This window comes from Petaurus breviceps, unplaced genomic scaffold (assembly GCF_028583685.1).
Source record: "Petaurus breviceps papuanus isolate PSGF00001 unplaced genomic scaffold, PetGlider_PUasm1.0 90845, whole genome shotgun sequence".
NCBI lineage: Eukaryota > Metazoa > Chordata > Mammalia > Diprotodontia > Petauridae > Petaurus > Petaurus breviceps.
Window position 1 is genome coordinate 1,948,053 of NW_027187359.1, and position 18,974 is coordinate 1,967,026.

At 38.0% G+C, this 18,974-nt stretch overlaps 1 protein-coding gene across 1 annotated transcript in view; it reads right to left on the reverse strand.

The window, feature by feature from the left end:
• The window catches only part of NUDCD3 (NudC domain containing 3), a 129,920-nt gene that overhangs the window by 62,517 nt on the left and 48,429 nt on the right, over nucleotides 1-18,974 (reverse strand). The window lies entirely within an intron of this gene.

The window sequence follows — 18,974 nt, forward strand, 5'->3', positions numbered from 1 at the left end:
TTTGGTGTTAAGTGTCTGAGGCTGGATTTGAACTCGGGTCCTCCTTACTCCAAGGCTGGTGCTCTGTTCACTGCACCACCTAGCTGCCCCAAAAATTCCATTCTCAAGATTCTTCCTAACATATTTACAGGTGAATTTACTTGCACTATTCTCAAACCTGCCCAAGTAACCCACCCCGCCCCCCAACTCTAGCTTCTAATGCCTTAGAATTAGTATAGTACAAGCTAATGCCTTTAAGATTCTGAAACATCTGTTCCTTCAATGATCTACTTCAGTTAGGAGTCCTAGGAATACTCCACTTCTTCATTAGAAACCTCTTTAGGCATACTTCATATTAGGGATTTGATTTGGGTAAAATCAGTTAAAATGTTAGATAGTACTACATAGTTGAAAAAGCAACAGAGCTGAAAGTGCAATCAAGTTTCTGGAGTAAAAGGACCTGACTTCAAATCCCAACTTATAATTCTAACAGTAATTATGTGTATATATATATATATATATATATATATATATATATATATATATGGCTATCAATGTGAAAATCACTTAAAGCTCTCTGAGACTCAGTTTCCTTATTTTCAAAATCAGAAGACTGAACTAGATGGTCTCTTATAAATCAAGATCTCTTACAGCTCAAGATCTATTATCATGAAAGTTTGCCCCTTTTGAGAAATTTCTGTATTTGGATCTTTCTTTTCCCTCACTCCTCCAATACCTTCTCCTAGACCCTGTGCTCTAATAAATGAGCTTTTCCCCAAAATAGGCCTCCATGTATTTCCATCTATACATCTGCCCATTCACCTTTACATACTTGTTTGCCCCATTAGGCTGTAAGTTCCTTGAAGACAGGGACCATCTTTCTTGTATGTCCAAAGTTTAGCATAGTACTTGGTGTACAATAAGTGCTTAATAAATCCTTTTTCATTCATTTATTCCTGGCAATGAAACCTGTTTAAGTAACAAATTCCCTAGGCCTTAGTTTCCTCAATGTGTGTAATGCAGATAATTATCAGCACTACTTAATTCTCAAGGTGGCAATGAAGTTCACATAAAATAAAGTCCATCACTGAGTCTTTTCCAACAGAAATATCCCTACTTCCTTTGATCAATCCTCATATGGCATAAACAAAATAAAGATCATAGATCTAGATGAAAAGAACTTCAGAGGTCATCTAGTCCAACCCTCTCATTTTAAAGATGATAAAATTGAGGCTGAGCAAGGTCAGATGACTTGTCCAAGGTCATGCATATAGTATCAGAGAAGAGACTGAAGGCCCTTCACCATTCTAATTATCCTCCTCTCCAACATATAAATGACCTTTCTGAACTGTGTCTTAATCTAGTAAAATAAAGCAGAACCATCACTTTATTATTCAACCATACCACATTAATGCAGCCCAAAATTAGTTTTTTTGTATAACATAGCTCAATGTTGACCCTTATTGACCATTCAGTCCACTAAAACTCCAAGATCTTTTTCAGATGAATTGCTCCTCAACCATGCCTCTCCATCTTGTACTATGAAACCATTTCTCGAATTAAAGCAAAAGACTTTATGTTTATCAGTATTAAATCAAATCTTTTTAGATTAATCCCAATTTTATAACTTAAGATCTTTTTTGGAAACTGATTCTTTCAATAAATGTGCTCTCCTTGATTTGTGTCATCCACAAAATTAATAAGAATGCCATTTGTGTACCACTGATTAAAAAATTTTAACAGCACAACCCTAAGCATAGATGCCTGGGGGGCCCTTCACTAAAGATCTCCTTCCAAGGTGACGATAACTAACTCACTGAGTACAGTCATTCAATACAGTCATGACAATACAGTCAGTCATTAACTCCAAATCTTTACCTTTTCCACAGCAATAACATGACTGATATCTTTTAGTATTCCAAAATTCATATTTCAAAAAGGAAACAAAAGCTCAAAAGTTAATTCTTTTGTGAATGTATGCATGAAAAATAAATTCCCTAGATGCACCTAGGTTATATGAAAAGAAATATGCAAGGTAAGGCTGGAATGCTAGGTTAGAACCAGACTATCTAGGGTCAAAGGTAAGAATAAAGAAATTGGTCTTATTCTTCAAAAAGTAAGAGACCACTAAAGTTTCTAAGCAAAGGTAATTTGAGTATCATATCCTAGTCACATAATTTTGTTGGCTGGGTATGCTACAAATTTATTTATATAACCCAACTAAACCCTCAATGCTGCAGTAAATTCCTTTTACTCTTCCCTGTCTGATTATTACACTACCGACAAGTTCTGGTCTCATCTTTCTTTTCTCATCTCAACTTTTTTTTTATTTTAATCTACACCACCTCCAGGAACCTGCCCCTAGAAGCATGTCCTTTTTCTTTCAGAATTCTAATACCACCCAGACTAAACCATTCTCAGATAACCAAGGATCTCATAATTGCTAAATGCAGTGGTCTGTTATCATTCCTCATCTTTCTTGTCCTCTCTCTAGGTCTGACACAGCTAACTATCCCCATTTACTTAGATACTCTCTCTTCTCTGGCTTTTTCTTTCCTTTTCTCTTGAACTGAAACATAAAATACAATTATATTCAAAAGAATATAAAGATAACTAAAAGGTTTTCTCCCTAAGTCTTCACAATGATGCTCATTTGTTTGTTCTCCTTTGTGTCTGTTAACTGCTACTCACATTCCTTTGCTGGATCATCCACCTTCAAGTGTACTTCTATGTATACTTTTGTCTTTATACAAAATACACTCTTGGTTATTTCATCAGCTTCCAAAGATCTGAGCTCCAGTGGCAGTCAGCATCACCAACTGGCTGAAAAACATCTTTAGGCATCTCAAACTTAACATTTCCAAACTCATTAACTTTTCCTCTAAAATCACCTTCCTAACTTGCCAATATATGCAAAGGCAGTGCCCAGGTTACAAGTCTGGTGCTCATCCTGGACTCAACTCTTTGTCACACTCTGTATCTAGTTTCAAAGCCCAGTCTATGCTATATCTAGAACATCTCTCTTATCTATCATTCTCTTTCTGGCAAATGTACAGTCACTATTCTAATTCTGAGCCTTATCTCTTTGCTGGACTATTACAATAACCTCTTAATTAGTCTTGGAGTCTTCAGTCTCTCTCCCACTTCAATTCAACCACCACATGGATAACAAATTGATATTTTAAAAGCATAGATGTGATTATGTCATTCCCCTACCCAAAAAGCTTCAGTGGCTCCTTATTTCTCCTTTGTTTAGCATTTAAAGACCTTTATAATCTGGCTACATTCTAACATCATAGGCAAATTCCCATTATTCTCCTCCTTACATACTACACTTTGGCCAAATTAGCCTTTTGTTGTTGCTGTACATAACATTCCATCTCCCACCTCTATGCTTTTACACCATCTTGGGCTCTCTTCACCTCTATCCTTTAGAACCCCTAAATCCTTTCAAGGCTAATATCCTCAAGAGCCTTCTCTAATTACAATTATTAGTGTTCAACTCCCTAAATCTCTCCCAAATTATTCATATGAATACATGTTATTTCCTTCCAGCAGAATGTAAGTTCCTAGAGAGGGATTACAGTTTTCATTGAGATCATCAGCACTGGTGGAGGGGGACAGAGCCAAGTTGGTGGTGCAGAAGCAGGAAAACTCAGTGAGCTCCCCCCATAACCACCGCAAATACTAATAAATATGACTTTAAACAAATTTTAGAGCTACATAACCCACAAAGTGACAAAGAGAAACAAATCTCCTGCTGAAGGCAGCCTGGCAGGCTGGCAGGAAGGATCCATCACAGTTCACTAGGAGCCAAGCCCAGCCCTGCTTGAGCCTGTGGTTTTAGCCCTAGGGCGGACCTGACCAGCAGCCGCTGGAACAGACCTCAGGAGAGTGGATCACCAGCAGCTGTGGCAGTTTCCAGAAATATCAACCCATAAATGCCAAAGACAAAGTAAAAGGTCAGTGTAGAACTCTGTTGGAACTGGGGGGTACAGAAGTGCGGTCCGGCCTCTTGAGAATGTGAGTGAGAAGCCTCAGAGGCGCAGTAGCCATGCAGCTGCCTCCACATGGCTGCTTCAGAGCTCCTGGCCTGCAGACTGTAGGGAGCCAAGCAACCATTCAGAGGGTAATCACTCTTGCTTTAACCTGCCTGGATCTGGATGACAGTCTTGGGTGGTGGTCCTGAGGTGTGTGACCAGTGAGCCAGAGCATGTGAGGGTTGTAGAGACAGCACCCTCCTAATAGCTCCGGCAGCTGTGAAAACCCCAGCAATTTGGGACAAGGCTCTCCCCTCTGGAAGCAGAGTTCTACTGTGGCAAAGAGCTCAAAAGTCAAGTAATTGAGTGGCAACATGAGCACGCAAAGCAAACACTGCAATCCAACTTTAGATTCCTTTTTGGTGAACAAAAATGATCAAAGCATGGAACGGGAGGAAGCCAAAGAAGTCAGAACTCCCACACCAAAAGCTTCCAAGAAAAATATGAAGCAGAGGAAAGAAAAGTAGAGGAAAAATTGGGAAGAGAAATGAGAATGATGCAAGAAAATCATGAAAAGAGAGTCAACAATATGACTGAAGAAAGTAAAACCTTAAAAAATAGATTAACTCAAATGACAAAAGAGGCCCAAAAAGACAAGGAGGAGAAGAATGCCTTAAAAAGTTGAATTTGCCAGATGGAAAAGGAATTTCAAAAGCTCACTGAAGAGAATAATTCCTTCAGAATTAGAATGGAGTAAATGGAAGCTTATGACTTTATGAGAAATCGAGATCATCAGCACTTAGTTTAGTCTGGCATATAGCAAGGTACTTAAGAAGTACAAGTTGAATCAATCCTTAATGTGAAATAAAACAAAATAGAGTTTGGAAGGAGAACAAACTGGCCAAACTAAACACTTATCACTCAAAGCAACTGCCAGCTCCCTGCCTCCATAGCTTTGTTCCCACCACTACTTGAACCCTCATGTCTTCTTTCCACATTTAAGACACAGATCAAAAGCTTCCATTAAGTCTTCTTTCTCTCTCTAGAAGTGATCTCTCCCTCCAATGAATTCTCATAAGACCATGTGATATTCTGCTTTGTAATACACTGATACAAACACCCACTACCTCCCCTACTAGATTATAAGCTTGTTGAGGGCAACAATCATGCCCTTTATAGCTTTCTCATAGTAGGTACTTAATAAATGTGTTAGAGAGAATATAAAATATATCTTCTACCACTGAAACAACTTTAAAAACATGTATTTCTGCCTAAAAAGTTTAAATGTTTATGGAAAATGTTAATGTTTCAAAACTCACTCAAACTAAAAAGATTTGTTCACCTCTGTAATGTTCTCTTCTGTTCCTATTTTATTAACACAGGAAATGATACTAGTTCTCAACCAACTCCCCAAACCAACAGTGGTTGTGTCATTTTCAATTTGGAATTATTTTATTTTCTGGGAAATCCCCCCTTTAACAGATAACAATCATCAAGTGAATTCTATCAAGCAAAGTAATAAAAACAAGAAGACCTATGTTAGCCAAAGATGTTGCCAATGTCATTGATGAAGTCCAGCATGGAATCTATGTCAAAAATGGATTTTCCTATGCTGATCCTCCCAATATTTGTTTTGGAACTGCACTGCTTCAAATCTTGGAACACTCTGCCTAGCCTCCAGAGATTCATAATTACTCCAAAAAAAATCTTATTTCATTCTCATATCAATCCTGTGAAGTAGATGCTACTGTTATTCACATTTTACAGTAAAAGACACAGAGGCAGAGGTTAAGTATTTGTACAAATTGGACACTGTATATACTAACAGATCCATCAAAGTAATCAAAGTCCACTTTATTTATGTATTTGAACAAATGTACTTTATAATGGAAGTAAAAATGTAATGAATATCCTTTTAAAATAAAATTACAGAGAAGAGGGGAAATCCCTTCAGGAAAAAAGCACAGCATAAGCAATTTATATAGAAATACGCAAACTGCTCAGAAGACTGAGAAGGACAGTCTGACTAGATTAGAGTTTGGGGGGAAGGGACCCAGAGTCAAGATGGCAGAGTAGAAACAGGATTTCTGTGGGGCTCCCACTTCCACCTCCTCCAATTCATGTAAAGGTGATTCTGAACAAACTCTGGAGCTACAGAACCGACAAAATAACACAGAGAAGCTAACCTCCTGCTGAGGACAGCCTGGAAGGCTGGCAGGAAGTGGCCAGTGCAGCATGTTGGGAGCCGAGCCCAGCTCTGCACGAGCCTGAGGTTTTAGCCTCAGGGTGGCCACAACCAGCCGCTGGCTAGAGGGACTTCATTTCACCAGCAGCTGTGGCAGTTTCCAGAATTATCAACCCATTGATGCTAAGCACAAAGAGGTCAGTGCAGTGTGGACTTTGTGAACCAGGAGTTCAGGAGTGTGGTCAGGCCTTTACCCTTGGAGGGAGAAGTGGCTGACATGCTGCAGCTATGCAGCCACCATCAAGTGACTGCTTCAGAGCTCCTGGTCTGCAGACTATAGGTGGACCAAGTGACCAGTCTGAGGGGGTGATCCTTCTTGCTTTAACCTGGTGGGATCTGGATTGCAGTTTAGGGTAGAGGTCCTGGGGTGAGTGACAAGTTTGCCAAAGCATGTGGAGGCTTCAGAGAGGGCAGCCAACTAATAGCTCCAGCAGCTGTGAAAACCCCAGTAATTTGGGACAAAGCTCCCCCCTCTGGTAGCAGAGTTCTACTGTGGCAAAAAGCTCAAAAGTCAAGTAATTGAGTGGCAACATGAGCAAACGAGGGAAGCAAGGCAAGCACAGTGGTCCGACTCTGGATTCCTTTTTTGGGGATGAAAAGGATCAGGGCATGGAACAGGAGGAAGACAGTGAAGTTAGAACTCCTGCACCAAAAGCTTCCAAGAAAAGAATAAGCTGATTACAGGCCATAGAGGAGCTTAAGAAGGATTTTGAAAACTAAGTAAGAGTAGTGGATGAAAAATTGGGAAGAGAAATGAGAACGATGCAAGAAAATTATGAAATGAGAGTCAAAAACCTGACTGAAAAAACAACACCTTAAAAAATGGCAAAAGAGCATCAAAAAGCCAATGAGGAGAAGAATGCCTTAAAAAGCCAAATTTTCCAGATGGAAAAAGAATCTCAAAAGCTCACTGAAGAGAGTCATTCCTTCAGAATTAGATTGGAGCAAATGGAAGCTAGTGACTTTATGAGAAATCAAGATACTATTAAACACATCCAAACAAATGAAAAAATAGAAGGCAATGTGAAATATCTCACTGAAAAAACCACTGACCTGGAAAACAGATCCAGAAGAGATAATTTTAAAAATTACTGGAGTTTGTGGTGGGAAAGGGGCAATAATGTTTGAAAAAAGGGTACCTCCCAACCCCCCACCCCTGCCCCATGGACAGGACACATGATAACACACAACTAAACTGAGAAGGTCTTTAAAGACAGAATAATGAGTTTGACTCTTTATTTATATATATATATATATATATATATATATATATTTATATCTTTTATTTTTATATACAGACACAGATACATCTTGCCTAGCCCATTGAAACTAAGTTCTTTAAGAGCAGAAACAGTTTTTATTTTTGTTTATGCACCCCTGGTGCTTAGAACAGAGTCTAGCACAACAGTAGGTGCTTTGAGAAAGATTGTTGATTGACTCATCTGGCGACCAAGGAGGAGTCATTTAAGTTTCTTTAAACAAGTGGAGTGACCATGATCAAAGTGCTTTTTACCATCATGAATAAAATATACTAAGTATAATGGAACACGGCTATGAAGGGGTGGTAGAGAAGAAGATACTGGTAACATGAGTGCTCTACACATAGTAGTCAAACATTTATATTTATGATAATGTGGACAGACATACCAACAAAGAGGCTCCTCGAATAAAACCAAGTCTGGATTACGGTGATAGTGAGAGGTATGGAATGGAAAAGACAAATGTAGGAAAGAAAACGAAGATAGAAAGAATAAAATTTGGTAACTGGATGAGAAACAAAGGTAATTCCAATGTTTGTAGCTTAGGTGACTGGGGAGATGGTACAATGTTAATAACAGGTAGACTGCTAGCAGCAGGAGGGCAGCTTGTTTCTTTTTTGAGGGGGAAAGGTAGGGCAATTGGGGTTAAGTGACTTACCCAAGGTCACACGCCTAGTTTTTGTGTTAAGTGTCTGAGGTTGGATTTGAACTCAGGTTCTCCTGACTCCAGGGCCAGTGCTCTATTCACCTAGCCACCCCAGAGGGCAGTTTTTAGAGGTAAATAGTAGGTTTGGTTCTAGACAAATAATCAAGAGTTTTGGGTGACAGGAGACTATATAAGCAGAAATGAGCGGTAGCATAGTACCATGGAAAGACTAGTGAGGTTCAAATAGTGACTCTACCACTTACTACCTGTATCACCCACAGCCCAGTTTCCTCATTTGAAAAATGACCTCTATGGTTCCTTCTAGCTCTAAAACTATGATTCAGTGTTCAGGAGGAAAAAAAACTAGAGCTCAGAAGATAGATCAGGACTGCTGAATTAGAGAATCCTCTGAATAGGTGAACCTAAGAGAAAAAAATATGTTTCCGTGTAAAAGAGTAAACACAGAGAAAAAAGAAAAAAGCGGATGACCAAATTAAGGTTTTTGTCCTTAAGCGGGATGTCTGAAAAGACAAAGAGGAGATTTGTGAAGAAAAGAGAGGTCTCTCTTATTAGAATGGCTTGAAGCAAGATACACCTGTACAAGATTCCTGCTAGATAAGAAAGAGAAAAAGACTAGGATGTAAAGTCTTATGTTAACTAACTGGCATTCTAATATTATATATATATGTTCTGAGGTCCTGGTCAAAGAATTGCTGTTTTATTATATAACATGGAGCATCATCAGCTACTTGGAAAATGTCACATCTATCAGCCACATGAACAGCAAAAGCAATAATCAGTAACAACGGATTTATAGGAACATTAAAGTCTAATAGTTTTAACCTTTGCAAATAGCAGTGTTCTATTCCCATTTGTTACAGACCACAAGGAATTTATCTGTGAACAAATCTGAAGAATGCTGCTGAAAAAAACAACGTTAGTGTTTATAAAACTTCTATGTCATCCAATATGATCCTCCCCAAGAACAGGCTCCTATATCTAAAAGTTTCCTAGACTCTACAACCCTGGTCTTGCTGCATGAGGAAGTATCAATGGCTGGCCACTCAGATGCTCAGCAAGCCAAAAATCAGATGCCAAACAATCAACTGTTCTTGGATCATCCAATAATTTCATAGTAGATGTCAGGTTAAGTGTTTGTTTTTCCATTTCAACACTCCTACACTTCCCACTTGCTCCTTAAATAAATGCTTCAACTAAAAATTTTTCTTACAAGTCCTACATTACTCAGTAAATAAAATGCAATCTCTATTTCAATATCATTTTAACTAACAGCATCAAGGGTAATTACATGATTGGAACAAATTCAAGGGAAAAGGAAGAGAATGACTGAAGAATTATGGCTTCAGTTAATGCCAACTTGAGAGTTCTTTACAGCGAGTTATATAAAGATCTTTCCAATAAGTATAGTAACAGCAAAACAAATGTCAATTACAAAGTCACCTGTGTGAAAGATTAGTTTGGACAGCATTACATTTCATTGGGCTGAGGTAAAGCAGCCATAAAGAATTGCCATAAAAGAGTTACATAAAATGGAGTATCTCCCTAGAGCCTCACCTTCCTCACAACTGAGAGGACAATTATATTCACAGGAGGCATTCATCAACTCATCCTCAAATTGTGTTTACTGAACACCTACATTCACAATGTACAGTACCAAAAAAGTAAAGCGCCCACCATATATTTTGTGATGTTTGTAGTAAAGAACAGTATAATAGAAAACAGTATTATTCAGAAAAGTTGGCTTCTAGTACCAGCTCTGCTTAGCTTATGACCATAAGAAAGTTATTTAATCTCTCCCCATCTGCAAAATATGGGTAATAATAGCTGCCTTGTCTAACTTAAGGGGTTATTCTGGGGATAAAATATGCATGAAAGTTCTTTGAAAGTGAAAAGCTGTCACTATTTGACAAAAACTTCTGGGGAAACTGGTAATGGTAAGCATTCCAGTAGAAATTAGGTTTACACTATTGATTAGAGAAATGCAAATCAAAACAATTCTTAGGTACCACATCTTACCGGTCAGAATGGCCAACATGACAAAACAAGAAAATGATAAAAACTGGAGAGGATGTGGGAAAATTGGAACACTAATGCATTGCTGGTGGAGTTGTGATCTGATCCAACCATTCTGGAGAGCAATTTAGAACTATGCCCGAAGGGTTATAAAAAATGTGCATACCCTTTGATCGAATAACACCACTTCTAGGGCTGGATAATATCCCAAAGAGATCATACAAATGGGAAAAAGACCTGTATGTACAAAAATATTTATAGCAGCTCTTTTTGTGGTTAGCAAAGAATTGGAAATCAAGGGGATGCCCTTCAACTGGGGAATGGCTAAACAAGCTGTGGTATATGAATGTAATGGAATACTACTGTGCTATAAGAAATGAGGAACAGATGGACCTCATAATAACCTGGAGAGTCTTATATAAACTGATGCTGAGTGAGGGGAGCAGAACCAGAAGAACATTACAGACACACTATATCTGTGATGACTAACTACTAGACTGGGCTCTTCCAGCAATACAAGGCTATAAGACAACTTCAAAGGACTTGTGATGTAAAAGGCTATCCACTTCCAGAGAGAGAACTGTGGAGTCTGAATAGATTGAAGCAAACCACCTGCTCTCTCTCTTCTTTCGTCTTGTTTCTCCCTCCTTGTTATTGGCCTCAGACACTTAACACAAAACTAGCTGTGTGACCTTGGGCAACTCACTTAACCCCAATTGCCCTACCTTCTTCCCTCCAAAAAGAAAAAAAAAAAGGAACAGATGCCATTGGACAACTCTTTGCTACCTTCCCCCACTCTCCCAAAATCCCACCCTTGTGTTGGGTCACATATCTAGAGAAGAGAGGAATGGGTCATGAGAGCAGGTCCTAAGAACAAGTTCTGAGAAGCAAAGGGTAGCTTTGTGGCTTTGATAGCTGAAAGAGAGCATATAGCATTCTAGACCCAGGAAGAGTCAGCAGTTTAGATGCTCTGAACCTACAGAGCCTTTAATCTGTCAAAACTTCTAAAGACAAGACAACAGAAAAAAAAAAAAAGCAATTGGGTCAGGAATTTGAAGAACTCAGACCAGGATGACAATGAACAGACCTCTTCCTGGATCACACCACTCTGGGAGCACTAAAAGCTTTCAGGGCCCCATCTACAATTATGAAAACAGTAGAAGGGCCTAAGAGGACAGAAGTTCACGACAGGTATTCTGCCCCTACCCCTACCCTCCACTCCACCAAGTATGTGGAACCCAACATTAACATAAAGTCTAAAGTCAAGAAGTAGGTCAGAAGAAGAAGCAAACAAACAAACCCAAAAAACCACCACCATCACCATCAACAAAAAACAAAGAGCTATTACAGCAACAGGGAAGCTCAAAACAAAAACAGAAGAAAAGAATGATGAAAACATCCACAAGGAAAGCTTTAAGAAAAATTCCCAGAAGAGTTAAAGAGTGAGCTAAAAATTGTTTTAAAAACCAACTGAGAGCATTTAAGAATGGAAGTAGCATAGATAGAGTACTGGCCCTGGAGTCACAAGGACTCAAGTGCAAATCTGGCTTCATATACTTACACTTGACACTGTGTGACCCTGGGCAAGTCACTTAACCCTGACTGCCTCACCAAAAAAAAAAAAAAAGGGAATAAGAACTAGGGAAGAAAGATATGAAAAAAAGAATTAACAATTTGGAAAAAAGAGGTTAAAAAATGGAAAATAACTGCTTGAAAATCAGAATTGGCCAAATGGAAACTGACTCCACTAAGACAGGAAGAAATACTAAAGAAAAGCATGACCAAATAGTAGAAGAAAATGTGAGATGTGTCAAAGGAAGAGCAGCGTGTGGAGAAGTAATGCAAGATGCCCCGGACTGCCGGAAAGTCACGAGCAACAAAGCAAAGGCAACACATTTCAAGAAATCATAAAAGGACCATCCCACTCTCCTAGAGCCAGAAGGCAAAGTGCAAATCAAAAGAATGCACTGTCACTTCCTGAAAGAAATCCCCAAATGAAAACTCCCAGGAATATTACAGCCAAAATCTTGAGCTCCTAAGTCAAGGAACAAATCCTACAACTAGAAAGAAAGAGTTCCAGTACTGAGGAGCCACAATCAGGATTGCGCAAGATTTAGCAGCCACCGCTATAAAAGAGTAGAGGGTTTGGGAATACGATATTCCAGAAAGCAAAGAATCTAGGCTTATAATCAACAATAAATTACTCATCAAAACTGAGTATAATCCTACAAGGAGAAAAAAAATGGACCTCTAACAACAGAGGACTGATTTCAAGCATTCATGATGAAAAGACTGGTGGATCACACAGTACAATAATCTAGTGTTTGGTAAACCCAAAGATTCTAGCTATTGGAACAAGAGCTCACTATTTGATAGAAACTATTGGGAAAATTGGAAAATTGTCTAAGAGAAACGATGTACAGGAACAACTTCTCACAATATACACCAAGATAAACTCAAAATATAAAACAGATGACATCCTAAGCAAATTAGTGGAATATGGCAGAAATTACCTGTCAGATCTATGGATAAGGGAAATGGTCATGGGCAATCATGAAGTAGAGAAGTTCACAGGAGGCAAAAATCAGTAATTTTAATTACATAAAATTATAAGGCTTTTGCACCCAAAAAATGCAACTAAAATTAAATGAAAAGCAGAAAACTGGGGGGGAAATTCTGCAGTATATTTCCCCAATAAAGGTCTTGTTTCTAAGATATGTTCACCTTACTCAATATACATTAAGAATCTACTATGCACCAAGTACTGTGTTATGTAATAAACAGAATCAAATTTACAAGAATAAGAGTCATTCCCCAAATGATAAAGGGTCAAAGGATGTGAATAGGAGTTTTGATGGGAAGAAATCCAAGTTATCAATAGTAACATGAAAAATGTTCTAAATCATTAATAATTAGAGAGCCACCATATTAACACACCACTGAGGTACCACCCTAGATCCATCAGTTTGGCTAAGATGACAAAAACAGAAAGTGACAAATGATTGAGGAACTATGGAAAACAGGCACACTAATGCACTGTTGGTAGAGCCATGAACTAGTTCAACCATTCTGGAAAGTAATCTGGAACTAAACCCCAAAAACTATTATAATGTGCATACCCTGTGACCCAGCAATACTGCTACTAGGTCTAGACTCCAAAGAGAACAAAGATAGATAAAAAGAACCCACTTGTAATAAAATATTTGTAGCAATTCCTTTTGTGGTGGCAAAGAATTACAATCTAGGGGCAGCTAGGTGGCACAGTGAATAGAGCACCAGCCCTGGAGTCAGGAGGACCTGAGTTCAAATTCGGCCTCAGACACTTAACACTTACTAGCTGTGTGACCTTGGGAAAGTCACTTAACCCCAATTACCCTGCCCTCCCCCCTCCAAAAAGCTAAAACAAAAAAATTTTTTTAAAAGAATTACAATCTAAAAGGATACCTATTAACTGGGAAGATGGTTGGACAAATTACAATATATGAATGTGATAGGATACTATACTGAAAAAAATCATTGGGGCAGCCAGGTGGCTCAGCGAGTAAGAGCACCAGCTCCAGTGTCGGGATGACCTGGGGTTCAAATCTGGGCTCAGATACTTAGCACCACACCCAGAAATAAGTGGCTGTGTAACCTTGAGCAAGTTACTTAACCCCAATTGCGGAAGGGAGGAAGGGAGGAAGGGAGGAAGGGAGGAAGGAAGGAAGGAAGGAAGGAAGGAAGGAAGGAAGGAAGGAAGGAAGGAAGGAAGGAAGGAAGGAAGGAAGGAAGGAAGGAAGGAAGGAAGGAAGGAAGGAAGAAATGAAATGATGAATGGAACAAATTCAGAAAAACCTGGAAAGATCTGCATAAGCTGATGCAAAGTGAAGTGAACAGAACCAGAAGGATAATGTATATAAGAACAACAATAATGTAAAGATAATGAACTCTGAAAGACTTAGTGAATAATTAACCAAATGACCAACCATATTTCCAAAGAACTCATGATGAAGAAAGCTATCTATGTCCAGACAGAAAGCTGATAGATTCAGACTACAAAATGAAGCATATTTTCTTTTTCTTTCTTTCTTGGACCTGGATAATGCATGAATTTGTCTTGCATGACTATACATATTTGTAATGGGTTCCATTTTTCTTGTCTTCTCAATCGGTTGGTGAGGGGGAAGAAGAAGAAAAATTCAGAACTGAAAATAAAATTGAATTAAAAAAAAAGAAAAAGAACCCACCAATCACTAGTAGTTAGAGAAATGAAAAATTAAAAAAGCTTTGAGATTCCATTTCAAACCCATCTGATTGACAAAAATGTAAAGGGAAATAAATGACAACTGTTGGGAAAATCTGCATGAGGACAAACACACTAAATCTGTTTGTAGGGTAGTAAATGTAGATACTCTGAAAAGCAATCTGTAGCAATATTCCAAAAATTACTAAACTTTTTTTGACCAAGCAAGACCACTATTAGGCCTATAAACATATATACTAAAATGTTTTTAGCAGTTCTGTTTGTTAAGAGCAAAGAACTGAAATTAAGGAAGTGCTCATTAACTGGGGAATGATAGAACAAATTATAATACATTAATGAATATAATATTATGTTGTAAGAACTAAAGGGACTGTTAAGGAAAAATTTCTACAGTAACTATAATTTATACAATGTATACAACACTGTAAAGAAAAACAATCTTGAAAGACTTGAGAACTATGGTCAAAGTAACAACCAACCATAATTCCAGCTAGATAATGAAACATACTACTCACTTTCTGATAAGGAGTGAAAGATTAAAAATGTCAAACAAGACATAAATTTTTGGATTTGGCAAATGTGTGGATCTGTTTCACTAAACTATGCTTATTTATTAAAAAGACTGTGGTTTGCTTGGTTTTGTTTTGGGGGGGTTTGGGGGTGCAGATCTAGCAACAATAATGCCAAAGGAATTGGAATTTAAAAAGAAAGGGCAGTAGGGTGGCTAGGTGGCGCAGTGAGTAAAGCGCCAGCCCTGGAGTCAGGAGAACCCGAGTTCGGTTCCGGCCTTGGACACTTAATGCCCACACAAGAAACTAGCCGTGTAACCTTGGGCAAGTTACTTAACTCCAATTGCCCTCCAAAAAGGCAAAAAAAAAAAATTGGGGGGAGAAGGTGGGGAAAAGGCCTTTTTCCTAATAACTTGTTTTTCTCTTTATTTTCAGAAAGAAAAATGACAAATTCATGAAATCATAAAGGAAGACATAACAAGACTTGGCAATTTGAGTGGATATGCAGGTTGAGGTACAAATGAAATGAAGGGCTCAAATTATGTCTACAAAATTCTGCACCTGGGTTACTAGTGACACTGCTAAAAGAGCTGGGAAAGTCACAAGCAAAAGCTGGTTATAAGATAGGGGAAGAGAAAGATAGATAATGATAAAAGAGTTCAGCTTTAGGTATGTTAAGTCTAAGGTGCTGACTTCTGCCTAACTACTGGGATCTGAAGAGTAGACTGTAACAGAAATCATAGGAAGAGAATTTCACAAAAAGGTCAGTAGTCAACTATAAAAATATAAATAAATATATATATATGATTGCCAAGCACACAAAGAAGATGAGAACTAAGAAAATGCCATCATAATTTTTGCAAATCAGGAGATCACCTGTAGCCTTCCAGAGAGCCAGGTCAGCAGAATTGTGGGATCAGAAGCCAAATTGCAAGGAATTAAGGAATAAGTGGAGAGAATAAGCATAAACTACTCTTTCAAGAAATTTAATAGAGAACAGAAAGCAATGGGGGAATCTGAAAATGTTTACAGATAGAAAAATAGAAAGGAAGATAGGGAAGATAAGGTCCTAAAAGAGTAAGGAGGAGGTAGTTAGAGGGATTAACCTTGGATAAGAGGAATTACACCTCAATCTCTGAGACAGAAGGGAACAGGAAAGAGATAGATTTGTAAATACAGAAAATTTCTAAGGAAGACAGAAGTAAAGCAAAAGAGGTGGAAATTAGAAAAGAGAAGCTAAGGAAACATGAGACATCACCTACATCTTCTTATTCAAGCAGAAGGTGCATTTATTTGCTAAAAATGAGGACACTGAAGAGGCAAATCATTTTTCAATGTCACAACAGGATCAAGAACATCAGTAAATAGTAGAGAGAGTAAGAAGTTAGGATTAGGAGAGCCAATGCAGACAAAAAATACAATTCAGGGGCCATGTATGGCAGGAAGCATCTGGAAAATAAAGGATGAGCCAGAACCAGAAGTCAGAAACTAAACAAGCAGTAAGCAATTAAAATCTACATGGAGGTCAAAATGGAATGGAAATCAATGCAGGGCAGAAACCAAGGAGAGCTTGAAAATGTAGCAACTCCAAAAACATACTATAAGACTCTTTTATGTTCTTCACTGAGACAACAGTCCTAGAGTGTTAGCAATAAGGGCCTATAAGGTCCTGAGTCACATTACGGAGATGATAAGTGAATTACAGTGATCATGGTGAAGACTGCAGGGTCAGAGATAAAGGAAAATTCTGATAGTCAATGATACCATGCCTATTTTTCCTTTCAAGGGCATGAGAAATTAGGGAGGGAGGATAGGAGAAATTATAAAGTAACTAATATGCTAGAAATGGTTTGATTTAATGAAAAGGTCAAAAATTATTTTAAGGAAGTAAAGGCCCTCTGGTGGGCTAAAAGCCTAGTAAATCAGTGAAGCTAATAGTGACTGATTAGCTTAATGCCGCAAACTAGATGGTTAACTGCCACTGGCTAATCTATTCTAAGATTTGGGGATAACAAACTCATATAAATGGGTAATATTACCAGGTTCTGAATAGTAATTCACTCAACTTTAATTCCTTTGGAACTACACTTAAGAAATTCTTCATGCAATTACTTTTTCCTATCCTTTCTTCATAGCTACACAGAACAACAAAGTCAACTATTAGCTTTCAGAGACATTCTGTTCTCTGCCCAAGAACCTGATTACTGTTCTGGAAGCACAGCATGGTTCTACATAATAGCTAAGACACACTGGGAAGAAATAACTTTAAAAATAAATGAGGTCTACAGAGTGCCATGGTAGTTCTTTGAAAGACAGAGCCACTACTATAGGAAATAGCAATCCATGCCACAGCAACTAAATTCATTAAAAATAACAATTAGGCAACAGTTTATTTCTGATAGTTATCTTATTGTTATTATAACTTTATACATACGACCCAAAATGTTTAGGTGATTGTGGTGCCAAGATCTTCCTGGCCCCTCATGTTACTTCTATGACAACTTAGTCATTCATCAAAAACTCTATCTAACCATTTGATGCCCTAAATTTCATATTATAAAGAGCACCCCAAAATTTGATCTATATAGCATTGACAAGCCATGGACCATAACTGAGACTACAGAACAGGCATTTGGCAACTGATTTTGGTTGCTATGCCTGTACAAGGGAAACACATGCCTGTACCCTGGCAGTGACTGTAGCCACAGCTTGATACAAAGTCCCTCCAATTCTGCCCCTGCTGCCAGAGTGAAAAAGGAAGAATTTATTTTATTATTCATGTTCCTAAGTTTCTTCATATTTGTTTAACAAACTAAGAGTTCTCAGGGTAGAAAGTGTTAAGAGAAAAGAAGAGCTTAAAGATGGTGATTGCAGTGACATACAGATGAGTGAGGTGTATCCAGAGATTGATGTGCCATCCTCTGACAGCAGCAGAAATTGCTGATTCCTTCTGTAGAGTAAGAAATTGAGCTTGCTGACATGATGGGCTAGAAAATGTAGTAATATATAACTATTAATTCCCTAGGTCTAAGAAATTTGTGATTAATTCCACTCAGAAAGAAGGAACTAATTATTTTGGCCAAGTTGGGTACGGGTATGTGTATTACAGCCTAATCTAGCCCTGAACAACTGTCCGCTGGCCCATCTCAAAAATTCACAAAATACCACAATATATGAATATATACTCAATATATCAATATATACTCAATAACAGGTCCTGAATCAATGTTAACCTGCTCAATGTATACACTGTATGTTTTAGAGCCTTTGGGAACTGTTCAGGAGAATTGAGTCAAATAAGAAATCCAGCCATAAACAAACTTTAGCACCTTTTCTTCCTTTGAGTTCATGACCTGTGCTGGGGAGAATTTTTCAGAACACCATGAAGAGCAGGCTGCTCTCTTTATGAGGAAAGATCCAAAGTCAATCATGGGATGAGTCAGATTCTTTCCCTGATAACGCTTTTTTCCCTTTTGTCTCATGAATCAATTATAATACTCAAAAATCCCCAAGTGTTGATCTAGAAGCAGTTATTAACAGATAACAACTTGGTTTCCCACAAATCACCACCCTGAAACTCCAAAAAAGAAGAATAAATTCTTAATATAGAGAGAAGGAAATTCTGCAGAGATGGCTTTCCAGCCTTCCCCTTTTGTACAGAAACTATCATATCACTACCCTAAAATCTTCCTAGATTTGCAGAACTAAAGCATCCTTCCCACCTACAGCTAGCTGAAAAGTATCTTTTAACCAAAATATTTATAGCACTACTTTTTGTGATAGCAAAGATTTGAAAACGAAGTGGATACTCACTGACTAGAAAATAACTAAACAAATTGGGGTATATGAATGCAATGGAATATTACTGTGCTATAAAAAATGACAAATATGAAAGATTTATATGAACTGATATAGAGTAAACTAAGCAGAGCCAAGAACACAATATATACCCCTACAACAATATAAAAGGAAACAACCACAAAAAAATCAAAAGTGAATGTTGCAAAATCACAAAGAACAAGCACAGCTCCAGAGAAGAAAAATGAGAAATGTATCTCCATCTTAAACCCTTATGGAAG